General features: G+C 41.3%; 1 protein-coding gene across 2 annotated transcripts in view; it reads right to left on the minus strand.

The window, feature by feature from the left end:
• Positions 1–22,898, minus strand: part of LOC103695677 (N-terminal acetyltransferase B complex catalytic subunit NAA20) — a 47,131-nt gene that overhangs the window by 4,831 nt on the left and 19,402 nt on the right. The gene's annotated exons all lie outside the window — the stretch shown is intronic.

Below are 22,898 nucleotides of genomic sequence, written 5' to 3' on the forward strand. Positions count from 1 at the left end.
CTTTTGTTATTTTAAGAACTAGGTTTCTGCATGTTGGTAAATGATTATTCCGCTGCGTATTTAGACTTGTGAGACCTTATGACTTGAGTTAGTCAATGGAATAAGATTGCATTTATTCAGTTAAATTATTTTAGAATTGCATAATTGAGGTGTTTGGTTTAGATGCCTTGCATGCTCGTGGGGAGAGTTTCCTACAGGTGTGCGGCGGTTGGCGCGACCCCCGGCCCGCGATCTCGGGAAGGGGGCGTGACATCTTAAGTGGTATCAAAGCCAGGTTGGATAGAATCTAAGACAGAATCATACCCGATATGAGTATAGGTGGGTAGACACTAGGGACATTGGGACGTTAGATGTAAAGAATGTGATGATTATTCTTATAAAAAATATTTTAATTCGGTGAGCTTTCTTTTTATGAATTTGCTGTGATTTGATGCATATAGGTCAGAATGCCTCAACATCGGGCGAAAAAGACTACTATTGGTGCTACGAATGAGATACCGAACCGGCATGCTGACAGCACATCCCAACGGGCTACGAGTATCCCTCAGCAGGAGGGAGTCATGAGCCCTCAAACGGGACAGGAACCGGGCTTAAGCCAGGTTATGCAGACCATGGTGGGCCTCATGCAAATGCAACAGTAGGTGCAACAGCAGTTGCTCCAACAACAAGCACAGTTGCTCCAGACACAGCCTCAACAAGGACGAGGGAAACAGTGTGAACATCGTAGCAGCATAGCTGAATTTAAGAGACTGGCTCCTCCAGCTTTTCAGGGGACTACAGAACCTTTGGAAGCAGACAATCGGCTTACGGAGATGGAAAAAGCATTTGCTGTCTTAAGATGCCGGGACGATGAAAAACTTCTGTTTGCATCATACATGTTGCAGGGAGAAGCATTTAATTGGTGGCAGATGTTGGAGCATAAATTTAAGCATGATGGGGAACCTCTCACTTGGGATAAATTTCGAAAAGCATTCTATGATAAATATTTTCCTCGGAGTGTAAGGACACAGAAGGAACAAGAATTTATCCATTTGAAGCAAAGGGGCATGACAGTGGCCGAATATGAAGCCAAATTCACAGAACTAGCCAAATTTGTTCCGAAATTGGTAGAGGATGAACAAGACCGAGTGCACAAGTTTGAGATGGGATTGAAGACTGAAATTAGGAAGCAAGTGGTACCCTATGAGTTGACTACCTACGCAGCTGTGGTGAATAAAGCTTTAATCATTGAAAGGGAAGTCAACGAAGCTTTTGCTGAAAGGGAAAGAAACCAAAAGAAAAGAAACAGACCTGCTGAATTTAAAGGGGGAAACAAGAATTTCAAGAACCCAGCTCAGAAGCCAAATAAAGATAGAAATCTTAAAAATGAGAATGGGAAGTGTTCAAGATGTGGCGGTAATCATGAATTTGCAAATTGTCCCTGGGTTACAGGTTCTTGTTTTCATTGCGGACTGAAAGGTCATAAAATTGCAGACTGCCCACAAAAAAACGAGAATAAATCTACGCAGGCAATGGAAGGAAGTCAGAGGCCAAAGACTCAAGGAAGGGTATTTGCACTTACACAGCAGGATGCACAAGCTTCTAATGCAGTGGTGACAGGTACTATTCCTGTATCCAATATTTATGCTTATGTCTTATTTGATCCTGGTGTCACACATTCATTCATATCCTCAAACTTTGTCAAAGTACATGACATATTATGTGAATCTATGACCACTAAGTTCTATGTGGAGACACCAGTAGGTGGTATGTTGAGCACTGATGTTATATGCAAGTCATGTAAAATTGAAATAATAGATAGGGAGTTACCTGTGGATCTGATTGTACTTGATATGTGGGATTTTGATGTCATTCTGGGATGAATTGGCTTGCTACCTATCATGCCTCAGTAGACTGTCATGGCAAGAGGGTAAACTTTCAAATTCCGGGGGAACCGGCATTCAGTTTCTGTGGAAACCAGGGAACTGCTTTTCCTCATATTATCTCGGCTTTGCAAGCTGGACGAATGTTAAGGAAAGGATGCACAGGTTATCTGGCCTCAGTAATTGATATACAACAAGATGAACTAAAGATAGAGGATATCCCTATAGTGAATGAATTTTCGGACGTCTTTTCCGAGGAGTTATCAGGATTGCCACCGGACAGAGAAATTGAATTCATTATTGATCTTGTACCCGGTTCAGGTCCGATTTCTAAAGCTCCTTATCGAATGGCCCCGGCTGAATTAAAAGAATTGAAAGATCAGTTGCAAGATTTACTGGACAAGGGTTTTATACGACCTAGTGTGTCACCTTGGGGAGCTCCAGTGTTCTTTGTGAAAAAGAAAGATGGAAGCATGAGACTCTGCATTGACTATAGAGAATTGAATAAAGTCACTATAAAGAACAAGTACCCTTTGCCTCGAATAGATGATTTATTTGACCAGTTGCAAGGTGCACATGTTTTCTCTAAGATTGATCTCCGCACAGGATATCATCAGCTAAAGATCAAAGCGGAAGATATACCCAAGACTGCATTCAGAACTCGTTATGGACATTATGAATTCTTGGTGATGCCTTTTGAATTGATGAATGCCCTAGCAGCTTTTATGGACTTAATGAACAGAATATTTAAATCTTTTCTAGATCGATTTGTGGTGGTGTTCATTGATGACATTTTAATTTATTCAAAAGGAAAAGAAGAACATGAGGAACATTTACGAAGCGTACTTCAACTCTTAAGGAGGGAGAAGCTCTATGCTAAATTAAAGAAGTGTGAGTTTTGGTTGAATGAGATATCGTTTTTGGGGCATATCATATCCGGAGATGGGATTTCTGTGGATCCAGCTAAAGTGGAAGCTGTAGTACAATGGAACAGGCCTACTAATGTTTCTGAGATTCGCAGCTTTCTAGGAATGGCAGGCTATTACAGACGATTTATGGAAGGATTTTCCTCTATAGCTATACCTTTGACTCGCTTAACTCAAAAAGGAGTTAAGTTTGAATGGACTGAAGAATGTGAACGAGGCTTTCAGGAATTAAAGAGGCGATTGGTTACAGCACCTATTCTTACTATACCTATAGGTGATGATGGATTCACAATTTATAGTGATGCTTCAAGGAAGGGACTCGGCTGTGTTTTAATACAGCATGGTAAGGTAGTAGCCTATGCCTCTAGACAATTAAAACCTTATGAGCAAAATTATCCTACTCATGATTTGGAGTTAGCAGCTGTGATTTTTGCTCTCAAGATTTGGAGACATCATCTATACGGCGTGCAATGCGAGGTGTTTACAGATCACAAAAGTTTGAAATATATATTTACCCAGAAGGAATTGAATTTGAGACAAAGAAGATGGCTGGAATTGTTGAAGGACTATGATCTAACGATAAATTATCACCCTGGAAAAGCTAACGTTGTTGCAGATGCCTTGAGCAGAAAGTCAATAGGAAATATGGCTACTTTGATTACTAGCCAACTACATATTTTGGAAGATGTGAGGAAACTTGAACTAGGAATTCGAGTACCTGGCACAAGGACTCAACTGGCTTATATGCAGGTTCAGCCGACCCTCATAGAGAGGATCAAGATAGCTCAGGGTAATGACCAGCAGTTATTGAAGATTCGGAAGTCGATAGAAGCAGGAGATATATCTGAATTCAGGATTCATGAGGACGGATCTTTGAGGTATCGGAATAGAATTTGTGTACCTATGGATTTAGAAATCAAACAGAAAATTCTTAAAGAAGCCCATCAGTCTGGATACACAGTGCACCCAGGAGGAACTAAGATGTATAGAGATTTAAAGGAATTGTATTAGTGGAACAACATGAAAAGAGAAATTGCTCAATTCGTGGCACAATGTCTAGTATGTCAGCAGGTTAAAGCTGAACACCAAAGACCTGCAGGGCCGCTTCAGCCTCTTGACATTCCAATATGGAAGTGGGAACAAATTTCTATGGACTTTGTAACAGGACTACCAAAGACTCCCAGTATGGGTGATAGTGGATAGGCTAACCAAATCGGCACACTTTTTACCTATCAAAGTTGGGTTCGGCCTGGAAAGGCTAGCTAAATTGTACATTAAAGAAATTGTGAGACTGCACGGTATTCCAGTATCCATTGTGTCTGATCGAGATACTAGATTTGTATCACAATTTTGGAAAAGCTTGCATAAGGCTTTGGGGACAAAATTATGTTTTAGTACTGTCTTTCACCCTCAGACCGATGGTCAGTCTGAGAGGACCATTCAGATTCTCGAGGATATGTTGAGAGCTTGCGTCATAGATATGAAGGGTTCTTGGGATGAGCATCTACCTCTGATAGAATTTGCATATAACAACAGTTATCAGAGTAGCATACAGATGGCGCCTTATAAAGCTTTATACGGAAGAAAATGTCGTTCGCCAATTTGTTGGGATGATATTGGTGAACGAAAATTGTTGGGCCCTGAACTTCTACAACAGACAGTTGAGAAAATTCAGCTAATCAGAGATCGCCTTCGGACTGCACAAAGTAGACAGAAGAGTTATGCGGATAATAGAAGACGAGAATTAGAATTTCAAGTTGGTGACCATGTATTTCTTAAAATATCACCTACAAAGGGAGTTGCAAGATTCGGCATTCGAGGAAAATTGAATCTCAGATTTGTTGGTCCGTTCGAGATCTTAGAAAGAATTGGTAAGGTGGCTTACAGACTTGCCCTGCCGCCTTCTCTGGCTGGTGTACACGATGTTTTCCATGTCTCGATGTTAAAGAAATATATACCAGACCCAAGTAATGTCACGGAGCTTGAGCCTATACAAGTTAGAGAAGATCTATCATATAAAGAGCATCCAGTGCGGATAGTGGACAGAAAAGATCAAGTTTTGAGACACCGTGTTATACCTTATGTCAAGGTGCAGTGGAGCCATCATTCAGAAAGAGAAGCTACCTGGGAACTGGAAGATGAGATGAAACAGAAATACCCTCAACTTTTTGAAACTGCAAGTACGCAAATTTTGGGGACGAAATTTTTTTTTAGGAGGGGGGAATGTGAGACCCTGGAACTGGGCCCGGTCCACTTGACCGGCCCAGTCCCAATACTTGACCTCACGTGCAACGCACGTGAGGCAACGGGATGGATCCTCCATCCCGAAGAAGAAGGAGGAGCCCTGTTTTAGGGCTTCCTTCTCCTTCTTCTCCTTTGAGCCCACCGAAGGAGAGCCGCCGCACGCAAAGGGGGGAGGGTCTTCTTCGTATGGCCATCGAGAGAGAGGGAGAGAGGGAGAGAGAGAGAGAGAGGAGCCACGGCACCGGGTGGTCTCCTTCCTTGCCGCCGGAGAAGAGAGGCGCCGGATCTTCGTCGGGGCTAAGGTAAACTTCTCCTTCTCCTTGCTTGATGCTTGGCCATGATGTGTTGGGGGTTGGGGCGGGCCGATCGCCGGAAACTTGGGTCCAAAAATGGGTCGGCCGAATGCTCCACCGTCGGCCTTGTTCGCCGCCGCCAGCCGCCGGGAGTGGTCGGACTTCCTCCGCCACCTCCTGCCGCTATCAGGGCCGGCCACCACGGCCGCCCTTGGGCCCGACCGAGAGGGAAGAAGAAGGGGGCGGGGGCTCACGGGTCCCCTATCTCACCGAAGAAGAAGAGGGGAGTCGGGAGAAGGGAAAAGAAAAAGGAAAGAAGGAAAAAAGAAAAGAAAAGAAAAAGAAAAGAAAAGAAAAGGAAAAAAAAGGAATAAATAAATAAAAGGAGGGTGGTTTACGGGTATGAACCCGGATCCGAACCCGAACCCGGGGTGCTAGACACTTCGGCAGGGTCGGCCCTGGGAGAATGTTAAAATTTAGGTTTTATATATATATTGTGATGAATTTTAAAAGAAAATATGGTTTTTGAATATTAGGTTCTGCGAGGGATTTGCGGAATTAATTGGATTTGTTATGGATCGCGTTCGCAAGGTAAGTGATGTAACCTCTTTACTAGATTTATCGGAAAAGTAAATATCTGTTTTATGAATCAAATTATTTGTGATTACGAATTTGATGCATGGATTATATGTATATTTTTTTAGAATATTGTATGACTCTGATTGAACGTATTTGCTTCTGGTTTGAATTGTATTTAATTGCTCTGACATTGTATTTTTTCAGCTTGAAACACTGAACATAATGTAAGAAAAGATAATGACTTGAAATAGATTCAGACTTGCAGTCGAGCTATGTTGAGGACCCTGCCAATGGGGGCTAATACATTGGTACCGCAAGAAGAATAGTCGGTGATATGACCCTGCCACAGGGAACATGTGGTCATAGTCCTTGGCTGTTGAGTTGAATCTGGTAAATTGAAAGAGGTTAAGATATGAACGATATTTGGTTTTGACTCTGTATGTTTTTATAACTGAAATATGAAATAGAGAACTAATTGAACTATCGACCTGGCTATGTTGAGGACCCCGCCAATGGGGGCAGATACGTTGGCAATGGACTGTCCTGAAGGACTCACCCCAAGAAGATTAGTCGGTGTTGATGACCCTGCCACAGGGAACATGTGGTCATAGTCCAGGATCGACAAGATGAATTGAATATGTGAAAGAATCTTGAAACCGCGAAAAGAATCTTATGAATTCAAGAAATATTTGACTTATACTTTGGAACTGCATATTTATTTATTTTCCACATATTATTGCTTGATTTATCTAGCTAGAGTGTTCATTACTTACTGGGCTGTCTAGCTCATTATATTATCTCTTGTTGTTTTACAGATTTCGAGAACTAATCTATTGGGGATTCAAATTGGGGAGAGCGACTAGAAGGATTGTGGCACAAGTTATCTTAGATTAGGGTTATTTAAGTTGATTTGTTATTATGGACATTTATTATGATTGGTGGACTTTTGTTATTTTAAGAACTAGATTTCTGCATGTTGGTAAATGATTATTCCGCTGCGTATTTAGACTTGTGAGACCTTATGACTTGAGTTAGTCAATGGAATAAGATTGCATTTATTCAGTTAAATTATTTTAGAATTGCATAATTGAGGTGTTTGGTTTAGATGCCTTGCATGCTCGTGGGGAGAGTTTCCTACAGGTGTACGGCGGTTGGCGCGACCCCCGGCCCGCGATCTCGGGACGGGGGCATGACAAAAATATTAGCAATTTGGCTTCTTCATGAAGTTCCTTTGATTATCTTGAAATATGATTTCAAGAATACGAGTTAGATAACAAGAAAGTAACAATTAATTCCCCTAAAACTTCTAAAGCATGCCATGGTATGTCCAAATAACCCATGACCTCTTTCCCCTTTCCATATAATATAATAATCAATTTGCATTACATGCAGTGTTCTCCATGTATGATTATATTGACCATTATACAGGTGTGACATAGCAGGCAAGAAGAATAACAGAAAATGATAATTTTGGATAAAGAATAATTGCAAGAAGAGAAAAATCATTGCTATGTTTCTACACATAATCACTAAACCTAGTCCCCGCTACATGGAGTCAGCTTCTTGGATCATTTGTAATTCATCCTATCATGGATCACATTATTATTGCAACCACTTTCAATCATGCAAAGCAATAAAAAAAGGGGAAAACTGCATATATAACTATCAGAAGTCCAGTTTAATTTGGAAGAGCATACATGAAAATCAGTTCGACCAATCTCATCCTACAGAATAGTGCCATATGACAATATAACAAATATGGTGGTGATATGCCACCATCCAGATCAAACCTGCGACCTCACCCCACGAGGAGAGCATGCCCCACCAGCCCACCATTCCAAATTAGCTTAGCTCCTTCCCTCCTCATGCTGGACCATTTAATATATCCTTGCAGATCTACCTACCTAACCACCTTAAATCTTTGTTATACTTTGTGTATACCAATGAAATTAGTTCTTCAGCACATGGTCACAATTTGTGCAACTCTTACACCTCTTCTAAGACAATCATCATTTTGATAATTGCTTGTGGACAAGATAATCTTGATTGAAGTTTTACTTTGTTTGCTTCTATATTAGAGATTTACTAGCAAGCTTTTTCACATCACCTCTCCCATTCCCATCCAAATTAGCTTAGTTCTTTCCCTCCTCGTGCTAGAGTATTTCACATATCCACACAAATCTCCTTAGCTAACCACCTCAAATCATTGTTACACTTTCTTATACCAATAAATTAGTTCTTCAACACATGGTCACAATTTGTGCAACTCTTACATCTCTTCTAAGACATAGTCATCATTTTGATACTTAATATCTTGTGAATAAGATAATCTTGATTAAAGTTCTACTGAGTTTTGCTATGTATTAGAGTCTTTACTAGCTTTTGTATACCAATAAATTAGTTCTTCATCACTTTGTTACAATTTGTGCAACACTTACATCTCTTCTAAGATAGTCATCATTTCAATACTTAATCTCTTTTGAATAAGATAATCTTGATTAAAGTTCTACTGAGTTTTGCTTATGTATTAGAGTCTTTACTAGCTTTTCCTTCTATATATAAGTTGGTTGTACATCCAATAAATGTTAATGATGCCTTAATAAATTCAGAAAGAAGAGCAAGTGGGGCAACATGAAGAATTCATTGTAAAGATAAAAAATATAAGGTATCTAGATTAGTTAAACTCTTTATGGGCTTAAACAAACAATAAAACAATGGTATACAATTTGATAAAGTAACCCAATTGCATGGTTTTATAGCAAACGAACAACGATGAATTTATACTTAACTGGAAATGATTATGTCATCCTCTATGTTTATGTGGATAAAATCTAATCCGACACTAAATTAAAATTGAAAATGAAACTAAAGCCAAGGTTCGTCGAACTGGTACTAAAGGTCTTATTGGCCAGCGACCGATTTGGTACAATACGGTCCATACCATACCATGCCATACTGAGGTGTACTAAAAGGGAGGGGAAGAGGGAGAAACAGAGGATGAGAGAGAGAGACAGGGAGGGAGAGGGAGGGGGAGAGAGAGGCACGAAGGGAGGGAGAGAGAGGGACGAAGGGACGGGTAGAGAGAGGTGGATGGGCTTAAATGGGCACCAAGGCCAAGCCCCACTTCAGCAGAAAAGGCAAAGGTGGAGCAGGGGGGAGCAACGCGGAAGACGAGGTGGGAAAGGGAGAGGTTAAAGGGGTGGCGGCAGCTACGGCGATAGCATAGGCAGAGATGGAGTCGCGGAGGAGGCTGGTGGCAACAATACAGCCATAGATTTGCGAGAGAGAGAGAGAGGAGAGGAGAGGAGAGGAGAGGGAGAGAGAGGACCTCAAGAGTGTGTCAGGGGGGAGGGGCGAGAGAGAGAGAGAGGGGACCTAGTGTATCGGGTGGTTGGGGGGAGGCTTAGGAGGCTTTAAAGCGGACGAACCAACCTGACTACTCGAATTGTACTAGTTCTTGACCTGTTCAGATCAATTAGGCCTTTCTTGATGTAAACTTATATCTTAGTAATAAGTGAAGCAGTTATGACTTTACGAATCACATTAATTAAATCAATCAAAGGAATAGCTTTGACTCATAATCGTACCCATAAGATGTTGAAGAAATTCAAGTAATAAAACTGTAAACATGTTTCAACATCACATGATCTCAATTTACATCTGACAAAAACTTACAAAAGCTTGTTCCTCAACTTAAATATGCTCGGAAGATAAATTTCATATAGAACATAATAAAATAAAAACTCAACCTACCATAGAGAGATTGTACATACCCCAATAGCCCAAAGAAACAACATTGGTCTTCTCTTGAATTATTATTCAAATATTCACAAAATATAATGGATTTCCCCTATATTATACTAGTTTTTCAAACATAATAAAAGGATATATTGATGTATAACTAACTCTTAAGATGTAAGCTTATTTACAAAGTTAAAATTTCCTTTTACGAGGTGATGTGATTACTTGGGTTTCCGATGAACAAATTGTAATCGCTAGGAGCATAGTGTAAGCAAAAGTCATTTCCATGGATACCTCTTCTCCTGAGGCTGAGTGGCTTAGGACTCTTATTGGAATTTAATTCCTTCAATTACTAAATTTGGCTTGTATTTTTGTTCATCGTGTTATGGCAAAGTTGCTATTAACTTATCAAAACATAAGAAAAATGAATAAACACAAACAAGTCATTTTTGTAGTGCTTATTTTGCTAGGAAATAATATTTGTCACTGTTTTCGATTTTTTTATCAACCAATCCAACTAATCTATCCTATCAATAAAACTATTTTATATCCAAGCATGTTTAACTTCTTCGGGTTGTTTCCTAGCAAATGGAAAATATTTTCCATCAAATTTTGAGATAGTTTTTCAAAATCATATGAACAAAGGAAGGACTTAAGTGTCTTCCTATGCCATTACTAGCAGCACCCAGCATAGCGAGTATCAAGCATGCCAGCCCATATTAACCAGCAATGGCCCATATTGAACTACATTGTTTTCAGGATGACTCCACTTTCTTGAGGGTTGACGAGACATGAAACTAAAAGTCATACTTGGAACTGATCCAGCCCTAGTGCAACAAACAACAATCAGATTTAGTTCAATTACTAACCAACCCCATAAAAGCTAAATACATGACAATCAAAAAGGAGTTTCAAGAAGAGGGTCAGAAATAGGCTTCTTTCATGGTTTCTTTTTGTATCTGGTCCATGATCACATCCAATGCACACACATTTAATGTGATTTAATTTCTTGTACATTTTGTGGAGTGATTGATCATAACCCTATTTGATTTTGATGAGCTCAAAGCATCTGAGTATATCTCTTGTTTACTAATGAATTCAATTGAGTGTTTTAGTGAAAATCTTGTCTAAAGTGTTTCTAGACTTGGTTCATAATATTTTGGATAAGTTAAGAAGTCAGTTTGAACCAAAGTCTGAGACTCGAGTCGACTCCAGAGTATTACGAGTCGACTCCAAGCGTATCAGAATCACTGGCACGGGCTCGAGTCGACTCCGGACCATTACGAGTCGACTCCGACTGAGAACAGACAGACGAACAGAAGGGCACAACTTAAAACCTGTCAGCGAGTCGACTCCTGAAGTGCACGAGTCGACTCCGATGTTTACCGAGTCGACTTCGGAGTAGTATGAGTCGACTCCAAGGAGTTACAGACAGAAAAGTCAGAGAGCGAATTTCGACCCTGAGATTCGAGTCGACTCCGATGGTGGGTAGGTCGACTCCAAAGAAAGCGAGAGTCGACTCTCAGTGGTTCACAAGGCAAAAGTCAGAGAGCAGTTTTCGGACTCTGAGATTCGAGTCGACTCCCGCAATGCGCGAGTCGACTCCGAGACAGCGCGACCCCAAAAAGACAGAAGACCGAATTATTGTCTCTGAGAGCCGAGTCGACTCCCAGACAGCTCGAGTCGACCCCAAGGCAGCGCTACACCAAAAAGGCAGAAGGCCATGTTTCGGAAACTGAGAGCCGAGTCGACTCCAGAACAGTCCGAGTCGACTCCAAGACTGGACGAGCCAAAAGACAGAAGATCAGGAGTTCGGGCTCTGAGCGCCGAGTCGACTCCCAGGATTGTCGAGTTGACTCGAGTGGGCCAAGTTGAAAATTAGCTCCATGGATTTCATGAGATGAGCCGACTCCGAAAATGCCAAGTCAGCTCCAGAAGTTGGCGAGTCGACTCGGGGTCAAGTCGAGTCGACTCCCAGTCGAAGAGGCCACTTTAATTCAAATCCGGAACAGTTGCCGAGTCGACTCCAGAAAAGCATGAGTCGACTCCCGCTACAGCCGAGTCGACTTCTGATCGCGCGAGTCGACTCCGACCCCCAACGGACATATTGTCAGGTTGTGCAGAGTGTGCAGAACGGGCAGAAAAAGGTGTCTAACGGCTAGTTTCCGTGGGGGATGGCTTAAATAGCCACAGAGGACTGTAGCAAGGCAGAGAAGCACCATTCCATTCAAAGAAATCAAGCATTCATTCTCTGCATACTTGTCTTCAACGAAAAGAAGGAAGAGCGCCATTAACTCCATCCAACTTCCTCTTCCCAGCATTTTAAAGAAGCCTCCTCCTGCATTCAAGTCGACCAGACATTCCAGAGGAGACTCAAAGTTCAAGAAGCCCTACTCTACTCCAACTCAAAAGTGTTTGAGGGCTCTTAACTTTTCTCTAGTTTATATTGTAGCAAATCTGCTTTTTAAGAAGCTCAGTTTTTCTGTTTGTTTCTTATTCTTTCCATATTGTCTTTGCTTGGTTCAATCGGGGGATTGAATCAAGGGTGTAGAGGTTGGTTGGTGAGCCGAGTGTAAAACCAACGTGTAAGGGTTCGATTGTGATTCCGAAAAAATAATCGGGGTGGTTCTAGTCGGTGAGCCAGGGAAAACCGACCGAGTTCGTTGTGAGCTCGTAAAACAACAAGTTTGGTTGTGAGCTTGTAAAACAACCGGCTGTAATCCGAGGGGTTATAGTGAATTCCCAAGTGAGACTTGGGGAGTGGACGTAGGAGCAAGGGTTAGCTCCGAACCACTATAAAAGCCTTGTGTTTGTGATTGTGTGTCTCTTTTTTTTACTCTCATTTCATTCACAGCACATAGTAATTAATTAATCATCTTGGTAAAGCATTAATTAGTCATCCACAACGTTTTAATTGCAAAACTATTTTAAAACCCAATTCACCCCTCCCTCTTGGGTTGTCTATCTGGGCAACAAGTGGTATCAGAGCCTAAACTCTTCTACCCTAAGAGTAAACGATCAAAATGACAACCCCATTTGGATCTTCCCACATTGAGGGTCAGTCCACCCAAAGACCCCCATTCTTTAATGGATCCGACTACTCATATTGGAAGGCTAGGATGAGAATATTCATCCAAGCCCAAGACTATGAGATGTGGACCATTGTAGTAAATGGACCATACATCCCATCCATCTATGTAGAGGGTGTCACTATACCTAAACTAGAAAAGGATTGGGATGAACATGACATGAGAAAGGCACAACTCAATTCTAAAGCAATGAATGTGCTTTACTGTGCATTAGATAGGAATGAATTCAATAGAGTCTCTACTTGCAATTCTGCAAAAGAGATTTGGGACAGACTTGAAGTGACCCATGAGGGCACGAATCAAGTCAAAGAATCCAAAATAAATATATTAGTTCATAAGTATGAACTATTTAAGATGGATTCTAATGAGACAATCACTAGCATGTTCACTAGGTTTACTGACATTGTCAATGGCCTAAAAAGCCTTGGCAAAAACTATACTAACAGTGATCTTGTCAGAAAAATTCTTCGCTGTCTACCAAGGTCATGGGAAGCCAAGGTGACGGCAATCCAAGAAGCTAAGGACTTGAACAAGCTTCCACTTGAAGAGCTCCTTGGATCCCTAATGACTCACGAGCTAACAATGAAGCAGCACAGCGAAGAAGAGTCCTCCCATAAGAAAAAGGTAATAGCTCTCAAATCTACATCATCTAACAAAGATTTGTCTTGCAGTAGCAGCAGTGAAGAAGAAGATCATGAGGGAGATGATGATGAGGCTCTTCTTGTGCGCAAGTTCAGAAAATTCATCAACCACAAGAAGTCCTATCATCAAAGGAGAGGCTCCTCAAATTCCTATTGCAAGGATAAAGGTAAGAAAAGGAAAAATGAGGAGATTGGGTGTTATGAGTGCAAGAAGCCGGGGCACATCAGAGCTGAGTGTCCCTTACTAAAGAAGGGCAGCAAGTACAAGAAGAAGAAAGCCCTTGTCACCACCTTATCGGACTCCGACGCATCATCTTCATCATCGGATGAGGAACCAGAAAAGAAGGCCAATTTCTGTTTCATGGCCAATGAAAATGAGGTAACATCCAACACGCATCTCGATTTTACCTTTGATGAATTGTATGATGCATTTAATGAATTAATGATTGAATATAAGGCCATAAATCTTAAGAATAAAGAACTAAAAATAGCTAATCAATCTTACCTACATAAATACGATAAGTTAGTTAAGGATAAGGATTGTATCACCAAAGAAAATGCAGAACTTAAAACAAGCAACCAAATCTTGATACAAAAGAATAATACCTTAACTAAAGAAAATGAAAGGCTGAACAAAGAAACATTAGAACCCAAAAACTATAAACATATAAATGAGAGTATCACAAAAGAACTAAATGATCTAAAAGCAGAAAAACAGACACTAACTAAAGAACTTGAGAAATACAAACCCTTGGTTGAAAAATTTACATATAGTTCTGAAAAATTAAATATGATACTTAATAGTCAACGAGCTGTATTCAATAGAGCAGGTCTAGGATACAAACCTAAAAACAAGCAAAAACTTCTTAGTAACTTCTTTGTTAAAGCAGGAGAAAGTAAAATTAAGAAAATAACCTGTTTTTGTTGTGGAACTGTAGGACATAAAGCAAATGTATGCGACTATAGGAAAGGGAAAACTAAAAGAAAAATCAAAAGGGTATGGGTTCCAAAAGGAACCAACATGACTAACCATGAAGGACCCAAGAAAACTTGGGTACCTAAAATTATATGATCTGCTTGTGTAGGAGTGTCTTGCAGCCAAGGTCAACAAAAATTGCTGGTACTTGGATAGTGGCTGTTCAAGACACATGACGGGTGACAAGGATCAATTCTTCCCCCTTGAAGCTAAGAAGGGAGGTGCTGTGACTTTTGGAGACAACAACCAAGGTCACATCATTGGTATAGGTAAAGTACAAATTACCCCTTCTACTTTTATTGATAATGTTAGATATGTTGACGGTCTTAAGCATAATTTATTAAGCATTAGTCAATTATGTGATAAAGGTTATAATGTTATGTTTAAACCATCACTATGCATCGTAACAAACCCAAATGACAATAGTTTAGTTTTTAAAGGAATAAGACGTGGAAATGTGTATGTTGTAGACCTTGAGAATCTTGCCAAACACAACCCATGCTTAGTTGTTAATGAAACTAAGGACAATGATGCTAGTTGGTTATGGCACCGTAAGTTAGGTCATGCAAGCATGGACACAATATCTAAACTAGTTAAAAAAGATTCGGTGATAGGTTTGCCAAAATTAAAGTTTGAAAAGAATAAAATATGTGAAGCATGTCAATTTGGCAAACAATCAAAGAACTCCTTTAAATCTATAAATTGTGTCTCAACCTCTAGACCTCTAGAACTACTACACATGGACCTATTCGGACCAACTAGAACCACAAGCCTAGGTGGAAATAAATATGGTCTAGTTATTGTAGATGATTATTCTAGATACACTTGGGTCATGTTCTTAGCTCATAAGGATCAAGCTTTTTCAGTTTTCAAGAAATTTCATAAAGAAGTAACCAATGCTAGAGATACTTCAGTAATAGCTATTAGAAGTGACCATGGTACCGAATTCGAAAATCATTTATTTGATGAGTTTTGTAGTAAAAAGGGGATAACACAATTTTTCTGCACCTAGGACACCACAACAAAATGGAGTTGTGGAGAGGAAAAACAGAACTCTAGAGGAAATGGCTAGAACTATGTTATGTGAAAGTAACCTCCCTAAGTACTTTTGGGGAGAAGCCATTAATACTTCTTGTCATATATTAAATAGAGTTTTATTGAGACCTATTATAAAGAAAACACCTTATGAACTTTGGAAAAACAGAAAACCAAAGGTAAACTATTTTCATATCTTTGGATGTAGGTATTTTGTTCATAATAATGGAAAAGATAATCTAGGAAAATTTGATTCTAAATCTGATGAGGGCATATTCTTAGGGTACTCTACAACTAGTAAAGCATATAGAGTCTTTAATAAAAGAACCCTAGTTATAAAAGAATCCATACATGTTGTCTTCGATGATTCTAGTGATATCTCTTCTAGCAAGAGAGTTAATTTTGATGATGATACGGAAATTCTTGAAGAAAAGATTGACAAGATGACATTACAAGATAACAGTCAAAAATTAATTGAAGATGCATCATCAAGCCAAGAGACTATAGTAGATTATGGGCTAACTAAAGCTTGGAGGTATGCTCACGGGCATCCTAAGGAATTAGTTCTAGATGATCCGTCTCAACCTATTAGGACTAGAGCATCCCTTAGGAACTTAAACAATCATCTAGCTTTCGTTTCACATTTTGAGCCTAAACACATAGAAGAAGCTGAAAAAGATGTAAATTGGATAAATGCAATGCAAGAAGAATTAAACCAATTTACTAGAAACAAAGTATGGAATCTAGTTGAAAGACCTTCTGAATATCCAATTATAGGTACCAAATGGATTTATAAAAATAAACTTGATGAAAATGGAATTGTCATAAGGAATAAGGCTAGACTAGTAGCAAAGGGCTATAATCAAGAAGAAGGTATAGATTTTGATGAAACCTTTGCTCCTGTAGCTAGACTTGAGGCTATTAGATTATTATTAGCATATGCATGCTCTAAGGACTTCAAACTATTTCAAATGGATGTAAAAAGTGCATTTTTAAATGGGTATATTAATGAGGAGGTATATGTAGAACAACCTCCTGGTTTTGAAAATCATCAATACCCTAATCATGTATATAAATTGAACAAAGCACTTTATGGTTTGAAACAAGCACCTAGAGCATGGTATGAGAGGCTTAGCAAATTCCTATTAGAACATGAGTTCTCTAGGGGTAATGTAGATACAACACTATTTCTGAAAAAGCAAAACAAAGATATGTTATTAGTGCAGATTTACGTTGATGATATTATTTTCGGTGCTACTAACAATCGCCTCTGCGAAGAATTTGCTGATTTGATGCAGAGTGAATTTGAGATGAGCATGATGGGAGAGCTGAACTACTTCCTCGGGCTTCAAATCAAACAGTCTGAAGGAGGCATCTTCATCAATCAAGGCAAATATATCAAGGAGATGCTTAAAAAGTTTGATATGGAGGGGAACAAGTCAATCAGCACCCCCATGAGCTCATCATGCAAATTAGACCAAGATGAATCAGGTAAATCTGTAGATCAGAAACTATATAGAGGTATGATAGGATCTTTATTGTATCTTACTGCAAGTAGACCTGATATCATGTTTAGTGTTTGCATGTGTGCTAGATATCAGTCTAATCCTAAGGAATCACATCTAATTGCAGTTAAGAGAATCTTTAAATACCTAATAGGAACTAAGAATATAGGTTTATGGTATTCTAAAGAATCTAGCCTAAAATTAATAGGATACACAGATTCAGACTTTGCTGGATGTAAACTTGATAGAAAAAGTACCAGCGGGTCTTGTCAATTTCTAGGAGAAAACTTAATCTCATGGTTTAGCAAGAAACAAAACTCGGTTGCATTATCTACTGCTGAAGCTGAATATGTTGCAGCCGGGAGTTGTTGTGCTCAAATCTTATGGATCAAACAACAATTAGAAGATTATGGCATTAAACAAGATAAAATACCCATTAATTGTGATAATACAAGTGCCATTAATCTAACTAAGAATCCAATTCAGCATTCAAGAACTAAACATATTAAGATAAGACATCACTTCATAAGAGATCATGTACTGAATGGTGATGTGACACTACATTTTGTTTGTACTGATGATCAATTAGCTGACATTTTTACAAAACCCCTAAGTGAAGAGAGATTTAGTGTGCTTAGGAGGGGATTAGGAGTGATTGATCCATGCTAGTGGTGTTTTCCACTAGTCCATTGATTTTGATGATTAGATCATGGTTAATTTAGAGTCTCTTTTCAATGATCATCAAATCAGATCATAATTTAGTGATTTTTCCTCATTCGGCACGAACATAGCATGATTTTTAGGTGCGTGCCAGAGTTCGAGACGACTCGAGCAAGTTTCAGAGTCGGCTCGTAAGGGGGAGTCGACTCGCGCATTTGCGGGAGTCGACTCGAGATCGATGGCAGCAGAGGGGGAGTCGACTCGCATACAGACGGGAGTCGACTCGAGGTTAACAGGCACAAAAGGAGAGTCGACTCGCGCCTATTTTGGAGTCGACTCGAGGTCAAGTCGACTCGCGACTCAGAGGAGTCGACTCGCAGTCGGGATCCGACTTTTTAACCCTAACTCCATCGTTTAGAAAACACTTATTTTCACCGCCGCCACTGTTCAAAACCCTAGAGCCGACTCCTAGATCGTCTCCGGCCGTCCCTAAGCTTTTTCCCGTCGACCTTTCACCGTCCATTAGCGTTTTACTCCATTCTAGGTCGACCATGCCTCGTAAAACCGTTGTCCCAAGCCGGAAGAGGCCCCAACCCGCAACCGGCACCGAGCGACGTTCCAAGGCTCGGAACGATCCCGCGAGGCCACAACCTCCGGCTCGTTCCCCGCCGAGGGCGGTTCCCTCGAGGCCGTGCGCCGGGAAGGCGGTCTCCACCGGGAGATACGTCGATTTCGACTATCTCTCCCGGGAGGGCTTTACGATAGGAGAGAGACTTAGGGCCCAGGGCTTAGAGTATTTCCTCACCTTAGATCTCTCCACATACCCTGGACTAGTTAGGGAGTTCTACGGTACCGTCCATAGGGGCGATGGGGGTATAGAGGGCACGGTAGCCGGTGTCCCATTATTCATTTCGGAGGATATCATTGCTCAGGTCCTCCATCTTCTCCAAGTTGGGGTGGCACCCGCACACCCTGAGGATAGGACTGAGGCCCTTACGGCCATTCTAGGGCATCCACCCCAGTCCCCCTTGGATGAGGTATCCGCTAGCTCACTTCCAGTTGAGGTGCGGATCCTCCTGAGCATCCTGTCTAGGTCCCTCTTCCCGAAGACTGGGCGCTTCGACTTTGTTTCTGAGAGGGACCTCACCCTTATGTTCTATATTCTCCAGGACACCCCAGTCAACTTCCCAAAACTTATTTATAGATATCTATGTGAGCCACTAGATAGACCTAGGCTCACCCTCTCCTACGGCATGATGTTCACCCTTTTGTTTAGGGAGGCCGAGATTCCCATTCCTGAGGGGGAACCCTCTCGCGCATTGCGATGGACAGATCGCATGCGTCCGGGGACCCTACACAGGATGGGGTTTCGGAAGGTAGAGGGGACCTGGGTTAGGAAGTCTTCCACATCCACACATACTACCAGACATTCCCCTAGTCCTGAGCCAGACTCAGATTATCCTGACTTTTCCTCCACTTCTGCTCCTACCACCTCAGCCGGACCCTCCTCCTCAGCTCCTCAGGTCATGAAGGTCCGGATCGCTCCTGAGCAGCTCCGGGAGTTGCGGCAGGAGATTGTCCGAGATCTGCGAGATGATCTACTTCGGGAGCTCCGAGGTTCAGTGCCTGCTCCCACTCCTGCACCTTCGTCAGCGTTGGTCCCTTCCTTGACAGCCGTGACTGAGATGACGGCCCATGTGCGCGAAGAGATTTACAACGTCCGGAGCCTGATCCAGGCTCAATTCTCCAGTATGAGTGAGGTCACGGGCATCACTCGGAAGATGCGCGATGACATCCGGAAGGACATGAGCACCACTACTCAGGGGGCCGAGCGCTTGTCGAACGTGCTCATCGACAAGCTGGACGCACTTCAGAAGTCGGTGACCGAGCTCTCCACTACACATAGCAGGGCCACTTCGTCCATTATGTCTCAGCTCGGGCATGTTACAGATGCGGTCACCCTCCTCATGGAGCAGAACAGATTGAGAGGAGGAGCCACATCCTCGAGAGGAGGAGCCACATCCTCGAGGAGACCTTAGCTGCTTTTTGCTTTATTTTGACATGTATTCCTTTTTTTTTTGCTTTACTTATTGTATTCTCAAATGTATTTACATACACATCAATACAATGAGTAGACATATTCTCTTCAATTGTGTGCAATTTGATCTCTAAGTGATTGTTTGTTCTGCTTACCTCCTTTTTGATATGATGACAAAAAGGGGGAGAAATACTTAATAGATATGTAAATGGAATCAACATAAAAGGAATCAAAATGAGAATTAAAACATAATTTGTTCTTAGTGGATTTGGTACCTCGAGGCTCATTATCTCTCTGTTGGGGCTCCTAATGGAGTAATCTCCAGAATCTATTCAAGGGATATTCGGAGATTAGTTGAATCCAACTCAAGAACAAATTGTCAGATTTTCTCCCTAAAAACCAAAAATTTCAGTTCAAAAACTTCAATGCATTAAAAGGAAATTCAGAGAATCAAAACAAAGTTGAATGCATATGTTGAGGGGGAGAATCTGAATTTTTAAGAAAGCTAAATCATTAAATATATATAAGCCAAACAATTGATTGCATGATATGAAGGCTTATATAATTCCAAATGAAAGGGGGAGCTTTAACTCCAAAATTTATTGTTTCACACCTTTCAAGATTGGATAAATCAAATAACCAGACACTTGAATTCATTTATGGATCTTATTTCCTTGTTTATTGAGCAATTCACTTTACATATACTCAATGTTTTGTCATCATCAAAAAGGGGGAGATTGTGGAGTGATTGATCATAACCCTATTTGATTTTGATGAGCTCAAAGCATCTGAGTATATCTCTTGTTTACTAATGAATTCAATTGAGTGTTTCAGTGAAAATCTTGTCTAAAGTGTTTCTAGACTTGGTTCATAATATTTTGGATAAGTTAAGAAGTCAGTTTGAACCAAAGTCTGAGACTCGAGTCGACTCCAGAGTATTACGAGTCGACTCCAAGCGTATCAGAATCACTGGCACGGGCTCGAGTCGACTCCGGACCATTACGAGTCGACTCCGACTGAGAACAGACAGACGAACAGAAGGGCACAACTTAAAACCTGTCAGCGAGTCGACTCCTGAAGTGCGCGAGTCGACTCCGATGTTTACCGAGTCGACTCCGGAGTAGTATGAATCGACTCCAAGGAGTTACAGACAGAAAAGTCAGAGAGCGAATTTCGACCTTGAGATTCGAGTCGACTCCTGTGGAACGCGAGTCGACTCCGATGGTGGGTAGGTCGACTCCAAAGAAAGCGAGAGTCGACTCTCAGTGGTTCACAAGGCAAAAGTCAGAGAGCAGTTTTCGGACTCTGAGATTCGAGTCGACTCCCGCAATGCGCGAGTCGACTCCGAGACAGCGCGACCCCAAAAAGACAGAAGACCGAATTATTGTCTCTGAGAGCCGAGTCGACTCCCAGACAGCTCGAGTCGACCCCAAGGCAGCGCTACACCAAAAAGGCAGAAGGCCATGTTTCGGAAACTGAGAGCCGAGTTGACTCCAGAACAGTCCGAGTCGACTCCAAGACTGGACGAGCCAAAAGACAGAAGATCGGGAGTTCAGGCTCTGAGCGCCGAGTCGACTCCCAGGATTGTCGAGTCGACTCGAGTGGGCCAAGTTGAAAATTAGCTCCATGGATTTCATGAGATGAGCCGACTCCGAAAATGCCAAGTCAGCTCCAGAAGTTGGCGAGTCGACTCCGGGTCAAGTCGAGTCGACTCCCAGTCAAAGAGGCCACTTTAATTCAAATCCGGAACAGTTGCCGAGTCGACTCCAGAAAAGCATAAGTCGACTCCCGCTACAGCCGAGTCGACTCCTGATCGCGCGAGTCGACTCCGACCCCCAACGGACATATTGTCAGGTTGTGCAGAGTGTGCAGAACGGGCAGAAAAAGGTGTCTAACGGCTAGTTTCCGTGGGGGATGGCTTAAATAGCCACAGAGGACTGTAGCAAGGCAGAGAAGCACCATTCCATTCAAAGAAATCAAGCATTCATTCTCTGCATACTTGTCTTCAACGAAAAGAAGGAAGAGCGCCATTAACTCCATCCAACTTCCTCTTCCCAGCATTTTAAAGAAGCCTCCTCCTGCATTCAAGTCGACCAGACATTCCAGAGGAGACTCAAAGTTCAAGAAGCCCTACTCTACTCCAACTCAAAAGTGTTTGAGGGCTCTTAACTTCTCTCTAGTTTATATTGTAGCAAATCTGCTTTTTAAGAAGCTCAGTTTTTCTGTTTGTTTCTTATTCTTTCCATATTGTCTTTGCTTGGTTCAATCGGGGGATTGAATCAAGGGTGTAGAGGTTGGTTGGTGAGCCGAGTGTAAAACCAACGTGTAAGGGTTCGATTGTGATCCCGGAAAAACAATCGGGGTGGTTCTAGTCGGTGAGCCAGGAAAAACCGACCGAGTTCGTTGTGAGCTCGTAAAACAAGTTTGGTTGTGAGCTTGTAAAACAACCGGCTGTAATCCGAGGGGTTATAGTGAATTCCCAAGTGAGACTTGGGGAGTGGACGTAGGAGCAAGGGTTAGCTCCGAACCACTATAAAAGCCTTGTGTTTGTGATTGTGTGTCTCTTTCTTTTACTCTCATTTCATTCACAGCACATAGTAATTAATTAATCATCTTGGTAAAGCATTAATTAGTCATCCACAACGTTTTAATTGCAAAATTATTTTAAAACCCAATTCACCCCCCCCCCCCTCTTGGGTTGTCTATCTGGGCAACACATTTTATTTACATACAAAGAGCAAATGGAAGTCAAGAAGGAAGTCTTCTTGATCTCAAGTTCTACATATTTTTGAGTCTCTGATGAACAAACCTGAGTACACCCACTAATTAGGAAGGGTATATTCCGCTGGGACATCAAGTGATTCCATATACTTCCTAGCGGACTAGCACATTTAATATTTATAAATTGCAGCCAAATATTTTTACACCTCTTAATCAGGTACAAGTAGCAAGACAAAAAATCCAGCAGTCATTCTTGTTGCCACTGTCCCTTATCTGTAGTGGTAATTGATTCCAAAGCCATCACCAGGCAGAAAGCAGAAGATGAGTGTGAATGATGCAAATAAGAACAGTGATAATCCTACTACCATTACGTTCATCTTTTTTTTTCTTTGTTTTCCCATCAGAAATATTGAGCAGTAATAGGACAATAGTTGGAAACAAAAACCTACAGCAAAAATCCAACAGATTGATGTTTAGACCATTATACATGCCCCATGTTATAGCAAATGTATCAACATCCTTCCCTTGTGCTTCAATTTTAACCAAGGTACTGCAGAGAAGCATAATAACAAGTTGATTTCGGATAAC

The sequence above is a fragment of the Phoenix dactylifera genome, unplaced genomic scaffold (genome assembly GCF_009389715.1).
Source record: "Phoenix dactylifera cultivar Barhee BC4 unplaced genomic scaffold, palm_55x_up_171113_PBpolish2nd_filt_p 001793F, whole genome shotgun sequence".
NCBI lineage: Eukaryota > Viridiplantae > Streptophyta > Magnoliopsida > Arecales > Arecaceae > Phoenix > Phoenix dactylifera.